The sequence below is a fragment of the Palaemon carinicauda genome, chromosome 19 (assembly GCF_036898095.1).
Source record: "Palaemon carinicauda isolate YSFRI2023 chromosome 19, ASM3689809v2, whole genome shotgun sequence".
Classification (NCBI taxonomy): domain Eukaryota; kingdom Metazoa; phylum Arthropoda; class Malacostraca; order Decapoda; family Palaemonidae; genus Palaemon; species Palaemon carinicauda.
The window spans coordinates 115705326-115718291 of NC_090743.1; positions in this window are offsets into that span (position 1 = coordinate 115705326).

Sequence of the window (12966 nt, forward strand, 5' to 3'; positions counted from 1 at the left end):
ATAAACTTATATAAATCAAATAAGGAAAAATACAGCAAGGATAACTCTAATATTAAATTAAGATAAAAATAACGTTAAAAAAATCACAACAATCAAGTTAATGTTATATAATAGTCTTCACTCATTACAAAGTTATATGTGAAATCAGTACTTCATAGTGCGTACCAATATTCAAATATTTACTCAGACATTAGCAAACCCATATTAATAACAGCATACATACACGTTTTTGGTCCACTGCAGGACAAAGGCCTCGGACATGTCCTTATTCATGCCTGGGGTTTGGCCGGTTTTCGTCACCACACAGGCCAGTACAGATTTGTGATGGTGGAAGTCTTTATTGAATTGAATTGAATATAGGATTTAGGCATTAAGCCAAGCACTGGGGCATCAAAGGCCATTCAGCGCTGTGGAAGTCTTTAGTCTGATCGCTCACAACAAACCAACCTAGTAAGAGTGGTCCTGACTATTCTTTTTATAGTCTAGTTCATCTTTGCTAATCATGGCGATACGCAAACCATTTCAATAGAGAGAGAGAGAGAGAGAGAGAGAGAGAGAGAGAGAGAGAGAGAGAGTGAGTAAACATGAATGTTTGTGGGTGACAGAGGACATGACCAGGGATGTCCAGAATGAGTGACCTGACGATGCAGGTGTAATTGACCTAAGAGATTGGGACATAAAGGAAGTCCGTGAGGGACAGAAAAAAAGAGGAATGGATGGAAAGAGGGAGCAGCAATTAAAGGAGAATTAGATAGCTACCCATTGTTTCTGAATTTTCCTAGTGAGAATATCTTATATTGTGCTTATGAGAAGAGGCGAGGGGAATTTTGTGCACGGGTAGTTCTTCCTCCCTCTTAAATTTAATCGAGCCATCCACATTGTACATGCAAGTCCGTATGTAGGCCTTTGGGGATTGGGAGAACATTGAGGAGAGAATGTGAATCCTTCTTTTGGTTAGGAATGAAAAAAATCTATAGAAATGCATATAAAATGATGACATGCTTGTAACTGTTTCAAAGAACATAAAAACACTGTACCGTAAGTAGTACGTTGGACAAGGCACCAGCCACCCCTTGAGATACTACCACTAGAGTTATCGAGTCCTATGACTGGCCAGACAGTATTACATTGGATCCCTCTCTCTGGTTACAGGCCATTTCATCCTTGCTGACACATACACAGAATACAGTATACACATTCTCCACTTTAGTCGTACACTTGACAACACTGAGATTACCAAACTATTCTTCTCCACGCAAGGGGTTAACTACTGCACTGTAATTGTTCAGTGGCTACTTTCCTCTTAGTAAGAGTAGAAGAGACTCTTGAGCTGTGGTAAACAGCTCTTCAAGGAGAACAACACTCCAAACTCATACCATTGTTCTCTAGTCTTAGGTTAGTGCCATAGCCTCTGTTCCACGGTCTTCTACTCTCTTGGGGGTAGAGTACTCTTGCTTGAGGGTACACTCGTGCTCACTATTTTACATTGTCTCTTCCTCTTGTTATTTTGAAGTTTCTATAGATTATAAATGAAAGCTTTATTTTAATATTATTGGTCATAAATGTCTCTAGAAGTTTATTTCCTTTCCTAACTGGGCTATTTTCTCTGTTGAAGCCCTCGGCCTTATAGCATCCTGCTTTTCTAACCAGGGTTGTAGCTTAGCAAGCAATAATAATAAATAATACTGGAAACCAGAAAGTGGCCTGTGATTCCTGTTAAATTTTGTAGGGTGCAAGCAATAATAATAAATAATAACAGAAGCCAGAAAGTGGCCTGTGATTCCTGTTAAATTTTGTAGGGTGCAAGCAATAATAATAAATAATACTGGAAACCAGAAAGTGGTCTGTGATTCATGTTAAATTTTGTAGGGTGCAAGCAATAATAATAAATAATACTGGAAACCAGAAAGTGGTCTGTGATTCCTGTTAAATTTTGTAGGGTGCAAGCAATAATAATAAACAATAACAGAAGCCAGAAAGTGGCCTGTAATTCCTGTTAAATTTTGTAGGGTGCAAGCAATAATAATAAATAATACTGGAAACCAGAAAGTGGTCTGTGATTCATGTTAAATTTTGTAGGGTGCAAGCAATAATAATAAAAAATACTGGAAACCAGAAAGTGGCCTGTGATTCCTGTTAAATTTTGTAGGGTGCAAGCAATAATAATAAATAATAACAGAAGCCAGAAAGTGGCCTGTGATTCCTGTTAAATTTTGTAGGGTGCAAGCAATAATAATAAATAATACTGGAAACCAGAAAGTGGCCTGTGATTCCTGTTAAATTTTGTAGGGTGCAAGCAATAATAATAAACAATAACAGAAGCCAGAAAGTGGCCTGTAATTCCTGTTAAATTTTGTAGGGTGCAAGCAATAATAATAAATAATACTGGAAACCAGAAAGTGGCCTGTGATTCCTGTTAAATTTTGTAGGGTGCAAGCAATAATATGTTATTTTGATAATAAAATAAATTTTTGAATATACTTACCCGGTGATTATAATAGCTGCAACTCTGTTGCTCGACAGAAAACTCTAAGGTAAAACTCGCCAGCGATCGCTACACAGGTAGCGGGTGTGCCCAACAGCGCCATCTGTCGTCCAGATACCCAGTACTCAATGTAAACAAAGACTCAATTTTCTCCTCGTTCCACTGCGTCTCTATTGGGGAGGAAGGGAGGGTCCTTTAATTTATAATCACCGGGTAAGTATATTCAAAAATTTATTTTATTATCAAAATAACATTTTTCAATATTAAACTTAGCCGGTGATTATAATAGCCGATTCACACCCAGGGGGGTGGGTAGAGACCAGCAATATATGTTTACATTATTATGAGCTAAGAGTTTTTATTTCATTTTAGAAGTTAACAAAATAACAAAAACAAAATAAATAGGTACCTGGTAAGGAAGTCGACTTGAACAATTACTCTGCCTTTTTAAGTACGTCTTCCTTACGGAGCCTCGCGATCCTCTTAGGATGCTGATCGACCCCTAGGATCTGAAGTATCAAGGGTTGCAACCCATACAACAGGACCTCATCAAAACCCCTAATCTAGGCGCTCTCAAGAAATGACTTTGACCACCCGCCAAATCAACCAGGATGCGAAAGGCTTCTTAGCCTTCCGGACAACCCAAAAAACAACAATAAAAACATTTCAAGAGAAAGATTAAAAGGTTATGGAATTAGGGAATTGTAGTGGTTGAGCCCTCACCCACTACTGCACTCGCTGCTACGAATGGTCCCAGTGTGTAGCAGTCCTCGTAAAGAGACTGGACATCCTTAAGATAAAAAGACGCGAACACTGACTTGCTTCTCCAATAGGTTGCGTCCATTATACTTCGCAGAGATCTATTTTGTTTAAAGGCCACGGAAGTTGCGACAGCTCTAACTTCGTGTGTCCTTACCTTCAGCAAAGCTTGGTCTTCCTCACTCAGATGGGAATGAGCTTCTCGTATTAACAGTCTGACAAAATAGGATAAAGCATTCTTTGACATAGGCAAAGATGGTTTCTTAACAGAACACCATAAAGCTTCAGAAAGGCCTCGTAAAGGTTTAGTTCGTTTTAAATAGAACTTAAGAGCTCTCACAGGGCATAAGACTCTTTCCAGTTCATTGCCTACCATATTCGATAAGCTGGGAATATCGAACGATTTCGGCCAAGGTCGAGAAGGCAGCTCGTTTTTGGCTAGAAAACCAAGTTGTAGTGAACATGTAGCCTTTTCTGATGAAAATCCGATGTTCTTGCTGAAGGCATGAATCTCACTGACTCTTTTAGCCGTGGCTAAACATACCAGGAAAAGAGTCTTTAAGGTGAGATCTTTCAGGGAGGCTGATTGTAGCGGCTCGAACCTGTCTGACATAAGGAATCTTAGTACCACGTCTAAATTCCAACCAGGTGTAACCAAACGACGCTCCTTCGTGGTCTCAAAAGACTTAAGGAGGTCCTGTAGATCTTTATTGTTGGAAAGATCTAAGCCTCTGTGACAGAAGACTGATGCCAACATGCTTCTGTAACCCTTGATAGTGGGAGCTGAAAGTGATCGTTCTTTCCTCAGGTATAAGAGGAAGTCAGCTATTTGAGTTACAGAGGTACTGGTCGAGGATATAGATACTGACTTGCACCAGTTTCGGAAGATCTCCCACTTCGATTGGTAGACTCTAAGGGTGGATGTTCTCCTTGCTCTTGCAATCGCACTGGCTGCCTCCTTCGAAAAGCCTCTAGCTCTCGAGAGTCTTTCGATAGTCTGAAGGCAGTCAGACGAAGAGCGTGGAGGCTTTGGTGTACCTTATTTACGTGTGGCTGACGTAGAAGGTCCACCCTTAGAGGAAGAGTTCTGGGAACGTCTACTAGCCATCGAAGTACCTCGGTGAACCATTCTCTCGCGGGCCAGAGGGGAGCAACTAGCGTCAACCTTGTCCCTTCGTGAGAGGCGAACTTCTGCAGTACCTTGTTGACAATCTTGAACGGTGGGAATGCATATAGATCTAGATGTGACCAATCTAGGAGAAAGGCATCTATATGAACTGCTGCTGGGTCCGGGATTGGTGAGCAATATATTGGGAGCCTCTTGGTCATCGAGGTTGCAAAGAGATCTATGGTTGGTTGGCCCCAAGTGGCCCAAAGTCTCTTGCATACATCCTTGTGGAGGGTCCATTCTGTTGGAATTACTTGTCCCTTCCGACTGAGACAATCTGTCATGACATTCAAGTTGCCTTGGATGAACCTCGTTACTAGCGATATGTTTTGACCTTTTGACCAGATGAGCAGGTCCCTTGCTATCTCGTACAACGTCAGTGAGTGGGTCCCTCCTTGCTTGGAGATGTACGCCAAAGCAGTGGTGTTGTCCGAGTTCACCTCCACCACTTTGCCTTGAAGGAGAGACCTGAAGCTTTTCAAGGCCAGATGTACTGCCAGTAGCTCCTTGCAGTTGATATGCATTGTCCTTTGACTCGAGTTCCATAATCCCGAACATTCCCGACCGTCTAGTGTCGCGCCCCAGCCTACGTCCGATGCGTCCGAGAAGAGAACGTGGTTGGGAGTCTGAACAGCCAGGGGCAGACCCTCTCTGAGGCTGATACTGTCCTTCCACCAAGTCAGGCAAGACTTCATCTTCTCGGAAATGGGGATCGAGACCGCTTCTAGCGTCTTGTCCTTTTTCCAGTGAAATGATAGGTGATATTGAAGAGGACGGAGGTGTAGTCTTCCTAATGACACAAACTGTTCCAGGGATGATAGCGTCCCTATCAGACTCATCCACTTCCTGACTGAACATCGTTCCTTCTTCAGCATGTTCTGGATGCATAACTGGGCTTGGCTTGTTCTGGGGGCCGACGGAAAAGCCCGAAAAGCTAGACTGTGAATCTCCATCCCTAAATACACAACAAGTTTGGGATGGGACCACTTGTGACTTTTCCATATTGACAAGGAGACCCAATTCCTTGGTCAGATCTAGAGTCCACTTTAGATCCTTCAGACAGCGACGACTGGAAGAAGCTCTGAGAAGCCAGTCGTCCAAATAGAGGGAGGCTCGGATGTCCGCTAAATGAAGGAATTTGGCTACATTCCTCATCAGCCTCGTAAACACAAGAGGAGCTGTGCTTAGGCCAAAGCACAGGGCTTGAAACTGGAAGACAACCTTTTCGAAAACGAATCTCAGAAAAGGTTGGGAGTCCGGGTGGATGGGGACGTGGAAGTAGGCGTCCCTTAGGTCTAAAGAGACCATCCAGTCTTCCCTTCTGACCGCTGCTAGAACCGACTTTGTGGTCTCCATGGAGAACGTCTGCTTTATGACAAAGACATTCAGAGCACTGACGTCTAGCACCGGCCTCCACCCTCCTGTCTTCTTTGACACCAAGAAGAGTCGGTTGTAGAATCCCGGGGTTTGATGGTCCGAGACTTTGACCACCGCTCCCTTCTCTAGTAAAAGAGACACTTCCTGTTTCAAGGCTCGTCTCTTGTCTTCCTCTCTGTACCTGGGAGAGAGATCGATGGGAGACGTTGCTAGAGGGGGTTTCCGTACAAACGGGATCTTGTACCCCTCTCTGAGCAACTTCACAGATTGTGCATCTGCGCCTGTCTTTTCCCAGGTCTGCCAGAAGTTCTTGAGTCTGGCTCCCACTGCTGTCTGAAGAAGCTGGCAGTCAGACTCTGCCCTTAAAGGACTTGGTTCCTTTCTTCTTTCCTCGTTTCCCTTCGGCACGAGCACCTCCTCTGCTGGAGGCTCTGCCACGAAAGGGCGGAATAAAACGGGACGCTGGAGTGTCCATCCTTGGTCTAGCTGACAAGGTAGGCAAAGGGGTGGCTTTGCGAGCGGAGGACGCAACAAGATCGTGAGTGTCCTTCTGTATCAAAGAAGCGGCAATTTCCTTAATCAGGTCTTCTGGAAAAAGGCACTTGGAAAGAGGAGCAAACAGAAGTTCGGATCTCTGGCATGGTGTAACTCCAGCTGAAAGGAATGAGCATAGGTTTTCACGCTTCTTAAGGACTCCGGACACAAATGATGCAGCAAGCTCATTAGACCCATCACGTACGGCCTTGTCCATGCAGGACATAATGAGCAAGGAAGTCTCCTTCTCTGTCGGAGAGATCTTTCTGCTTAGAGCTCCTAGACACCAGTCTAAGAAGTTAAAAACTTCGAAGGCTCTAAAGATACCTTTCAACAGGTGGTCCAGGTCCGAAGATGACCAACATATCTTTGAGCGTCTCATGGCAAGGCGGCGGGGAGAGTCTACGAGACTTGAGAAGTCGCCCTGGGCAGAGGCAGGAACTCCCAAGCCGAGAACTTCTCCCGTGGCATACCAGACGCTCGATCTAGAAGAGAGTCTAACAGGGGGAAACGTAAAAGCTGTCTTCCCTAAACTCTTCTTGGACTGCAGCCATTCTCCTATCACACGCAAAGCTCTCTTGGACGAGCGTGCGAGGACGAGTCTAGTAAAGGCAGGAGTGGATGACGGCATGCCTAACACAAACTCTGACGGAGGAGAACGCGGAGCCACAGAAACAAACTGGTCCGGAAACATCTCTTTGAACAGGGCCAAAACTTTCCTAAAGTCCAAAGAGGGTTGCGTAGACTTAGGCTCGTCCAGTTCTGAATGCGGTTCATCTACGTGTGCAGCAACATCATCATCAGAAAGTCCCTCATCCGATAACTGATGAGGGAACGGCAAAGGAGTGGGTAACGGCTGGTTAGCTGAGTCCGGTCGCACGGGTGCATGCGTGACTGAGCCGGACGCAACGTCATGGAACTGTTGCCCAGTCTGTGAGCTGGCAACAACCATAGCAGCGTGGGGACGCACAGCGTCTACTCCAGACTGTCTGGACTGATGTGGGTGAGCAGTGGCAACCACACTGGGTTGCGGAGGTTGACGCACCGCGTCAAAACAAAACAACTCTGACGGTTGTTGAACCTCACGAACGTCAACGGAGACCTCCGTGCGTCGCTGAACGTCAACATGCGGCTGGCAGATCACACTGGAACGCATGGGTGGCGGAACTCTCTCAACTGGTGTGCGTGAGAAGGTTACCTCAGCGTCCACCGGACGCACAACCGATCGTGTGGGCGGTTGTAGGCAAGTAGCTGCACTAGCTGGTGCGGCAGCAACCTTCTCCGCACGAAAGTCCTGCATAAGAGACGTTAGTTTAGACTGCATGTCTTGCAGTAGAGACCACTTAGGGTCTACAGGAGCAGGTGCGGCGACAGACGGTGTAACTGTCTGAAGCGGTACCGCTTTGCCTCTCTTAGGAGGTGAGCAGTCATCGGATGACTGCAGCGAGTCCGAACTGACCCAGTGGCTACAACTGGGCCGTTGGACTTGTGCGGAAGGGACCGACTTGCGCTTTAACGGTCGTGAGACCTTGGTCCAGGGTTTCTTGCGAGAAACACCTTCCGAAGACGAGGTATAAATGGGCTCTCTCGTCTTAGTTAGGCAGGGGCGATCTTGGGTAGATACGCCCGATACCACGGAGGGAACGTCTGTTCGCTGATTAACGCCTCTCGAACCCATTTGTCGTACGACATTGCTTCTCCCCTGGACTTGGGAGCTTGCAAGAGGTCCCGGACTAGGAGGACGACAGGCACGAACAGACGAACCCTCAAGCGCAACACTATCCACAACACTATCACTCACTTTAACACTTCCCACTGCACTTTTGCACTTCAGCTCCTTCACATCCGCCATAAGTTGATTACGGTCACTAGCAAGGGACTCAACTCTCTCACCCAGAGCTTGGATGGCACGCATCATATCAGCCATCGAAGGTTCCTGAGTGCCAGGAGGGGGATTAGGAGCAACCACTACAGGGGAAGGAATAGGTTGTGGGGCATGAGGAGAGGAAATATCGATAGAACGAGAGGAACTTCTCCTAACTCTATCTCTCTCTAGCCTACGTGTATACTTTTGGAATTCGATAAAATCGAATTCCGAAAGCCCAACGCACTCCTCACACCGATCTTCCAATTGACAGGTTTTATCCCGACAATTGGAACAAACAGTGTGAGGGTCGATAGAAGCCTTCGGAAGACGCCTTGAACAGTCCCTAGCATTGCACTTCCTAAATTTTGGGACTTGTGAAGGGTCAGCCATTTTGAATTGGTCAAAGGGGAATTCAAAAAACTATCAAAAAGTCATCAACAAAGACTCCATTATCAAAAAGAGTTCAAGGATTTGTGAAGAAAAACGCTGCACAGCGAAAGCTCAAAACTAGAATAATGTACTTCACCAATTAGTTGTGAAAAAACTCCAGTTTAGCAACAGCGAGTAAGTACGTCTTGTAGATAGCACGACAGAGAGAAAATTGAGTCTTTGTTTACATTGAGTACTGGGTATCTGGACGACAGATGGCGCTGTTGGGCACACCCGCTACCTGTGTAGCGATCGCTGGCGAGTTTTACCTTAGAGTTTTCTGTCGAGCAACAGAGTTGCAGCTATTATAATCACCGGCTAAGTTTAATATTGAAAAAACTCCAGTTTAGCAACAGCGAGTAAGTACGTCTTGTCGATAGCACGACAGAGAGAAAATTGAGTCTTTGTTTACATTGAGTACTGGGTATCTGGACGACAGATGGCGCTGTTGGGCACACCCGCTACCTGTGTAGCGATCGCTGGCGAGTTTTACCTTAGAGTTTTCTGTCGAGCAACAGAGTTGCAGCTATTATAATCACCGGCTAAGTTTAATATTGAAAAAACTCCAGTTTAGCAACAGCGAGTAAGTACGTCTTGTCGATAGCACGACAGAGAGAAAATTGAGTCTTTGTTTACATTGAGTACTGGGTATCTGGACGACAGATGGCGCTGTTGGGCACACCCGCTACCTGTGTAGCGATCGCTGGCGAGTTTTACCTTAGAGTTTTCTGTCGAGCAACAGAGTTGCAGCTATTATAATCACCGGCTAAATTTAATATTGAAAAAATAAATAATACTGGAAACCAGAAAGTGGCCTGTGATTCCTGTTAAATTTTGTAAGGTGCAAGCAATAATAATAAATAATACTGGAAACCAGAAAGTGGCCTGTGATTCCTGTTAAATTTTGTAGGGTGCAAGCAATAATAATAAATAATAACAGAAGCCAGAAAGTGGCCTGTGATTCCTGTTAAACTTTGAAGGGTGCAAGCAATAATAATAAATAATGCTGGAAACCAGAAAGTGGCCTGTGATTCCTGTTAAATTTTGTAGGGTGAAAGCAATAATAATAAATAATAACAAAGCCAGAAAGTGGCCTGTAATTCCTGTTAAATTTTGTAAGGTGAAAGCAATAATAATAAACAATACTGGAAACCAGAAAGTGGCCTGTGATTCCTGTTAAATTTTGTAGGGTGAAAGCAATAATATGAAATAATTCTTCAAGCCAGAAAGTGACCTATGATTCCTGTTGAATTTTGTAGGGTGAAAGCAATAATAATAAATAATAATGGAAGCCATAAAGTGGCCTGTGATTACTGTCAAATTTTGTAGGATGCAAGCAATAATAATAAATAATACCAGAAGCCAAAAAGTAGCCTGTGATTCCTGTTAAATTTTGTAGGGTGAAAGCAATAATAATAAATAATAACGGAAGCCACGAAGTGGCAAGTGATTCCTGTTAAATTTTGTAGGGTGCAAGCAATGATAATAAATAATACTGCAAGACAGAAAGTGGCCTATGATTCCTGTTAAATTTTAAAGAGTGCAAGCAATAATAATAAATAAAAATAGAAGCCACGAAGTGGCCAGTGTTTACTGTTAAATTTTGTAGGGTGCAAGCAATAATGATAAATAATAATGGAAGCCAGAAGGTGGCCTGTGATTCCTGTTAAATTTTGTAGGGTGCACATGGATGTGGTAGAACCATATCCATAAGTACATGTGTTTGTAAATGCATTTACTCATTACACTCATACCATTTACTCATTACACTCATACTCATGCAATGTTGGACAAATCAGCAAAATCATTAGCCCAGGCACTGAGCTCTTTCATTACTAGGTTTGGTTGCCGAAAAATTTGATAAGTGATAATGGTCTCAAGTTTATGAAATTGAACACTTTTTAGTAACCACATACGGGCCCTCAGCTCATGACTTAGTGGAATCTCATAATAGGGAAGTGGTGAAGATTTTACGTTACTTAGTGGTCGATGACCCGCTTCATTGGCATGCCATGTTTCCTATGGCTGAGTTAGCTTTAAACATTGCATCTAAAGCCTAGGTCAGGGACATACCTTGTTTTTAGTGTATGGACAGGATCCTGTGTTACATATACAGTCCTGTTAAATTTGTAACATGACAAATTATTCAACTGAGCATTACCAAGTCTATTTACTAAATCTGTTAGGAAGATTAATAAGCACCACTGAAAGGTTTTTGAAAAGACCTAATGAAAAACACCGCTCAGAGTATGATGGACGTTTCAAATACCCCCTGTAAAGGTATTTAGGGGCGATCATGTGTATTTGAAATTATTAAAACCTAGAAAACACAAACTAAAGCCAGCGTATTTGGGTCCATACCGAGTAAAGATGGTTTAATCTAACATAATACCGATACAAAACTTTATTAGTGGAGCAGTGACTGAACATCATCAGGCACACATACACGTAGTTTTTAAAAGTATTAATCAGAGTGTACCCCCTTTTCACTGAATACACGACATGAGTAGGATTTTTTGTTGTTGTTTGAACAGACCACATTTCTTCTTTTGACATGTTCTAGATAAACTTGATGATAACAATGTGTTTTTATGTGGGTGCTTAATGTAGTGAAGTAAAGTGATGTGATGGTTTTGTTGTGTCTAGCAATACATATGACATACTGCTGAGTGAATCTGATTCAAAAACAGAGAGGTTAAAAAGGTCAGGTGTGATCCGTCAGGCGGATGCTGTATTATTGATGTATTTAAATCATGTCTGGTTGCAGGACCGGGTCGGTTCCAAAATTACAAGTGGCTACGAGATTGAAGTTCAGCCTCGAGGCGGGGCAGTGTTACAGAATGTGATGGGAATACCTTATACTTGATTAGTGTTATAATTAGGGAAAGGCGGGGAAGCTGAATGATTTTCTTGGCAAACAGCTAGTGACTACCGATCAATAGTTACAAGTTCAAGTGTAGTAGTGATTTTTAAAATGGCAAAACGATGGTGGTTTGTGTTGCGAAATTGTGCAGTAAAGCCAAACAAGTAAAATTGAGGGATGAAGGAATGCTTGTTCCTACCTTTATCCCTCCTGAAAAGGCCCATATTGCCCGCAACCAGAAGGATATTATTGATGAGGCTGTGTAAAGTAATACCAATATTGATGTTTATTTTTTCTCTTTGGGTATTCTGTATTATAATTACAAAGTTCATAAAAAAATGAATGGAATTATCCTATATATACTGTGTACATTTTTATATACTGTATATTATTTGATTTTTTATTTTTCAGTGTAAGATGTCTATTTTTTGGGGTGATTTCCATGTATACATATTTCTGTCTACTACATGGTATCCCTATCCTAGATTGGAGTGTCCTCCATTTACCACATAGACTAGAGAGGGCCCATGCTCACCTCCTCTAGGAGTGAGGAGCATGAGGGTTAGAGTAGTGTCCCAAGCCTTACATAGAAAATATATAGATGTACACGTTAGTTTTATACAGTGAGACTATTAGCCTTCTTAAGAGTATCATAAGAATCATAAATTGTTGTTGAGGTACTTGGACTCTATTTGGTGATGTGTCTTGAGTCGTATAAGTGACGTGTCACAAGTCCTATGGGTGACAGTATCTTTCTATCACAGTGGTTTCCACAAATCTAGTAAATTCAGCATATTGACAGAGCAACAATGCCTCACTTACTCAAAAAGAATACCAGTATCACTCAAACTCTAATCAGATCCATACCTAATCGACTGAAAGTATCTGGCTGTGCTAGTGTATTCATTACCTTTTGTATTACAGTAAAGTGAAAAAAGTATAGTATGTTCCGATGTCTCATTATCCTTCAACATGGGATATTTATATATTCAGGATTCCAATTATATGACTGTAAGTTTGTATGTATATAATATACATACATATAAACATGTTCAGCATTGGCCTTTGGAGTGCAGAGCTTACAGCTTCAGTAATTATAAGTCTTCCATAGGTTGCTCTCCCTGTATACATTCAAAAGGATTCTCATTACATCTGCTTTCAAGAAAACAGGATATTTGCAATAGGTGTGAAATGACGGAGCAGAACGCCCCTCGACACGTGAAACCATGCGCTCTTCAGCCGTGTGCGGACATGATGACGAATGCACTTATGCTGAACGACAAGAGGCCGAGGCCTAGAAGCCGAACGGACATGAAGCCCAATGGACAACAAGCTATGAGTCCGAACGGACAGCAAGCCGAACAGACATGAATACTAACGGACAGGTGGCCAAGGGTCAGCGCTATGTATCTATATAAGAGTCTAGCATGACCCTGACAGTAAAGGTAGTCTCTGTAGTGGTGCATACCCTCACACGTGTGCAT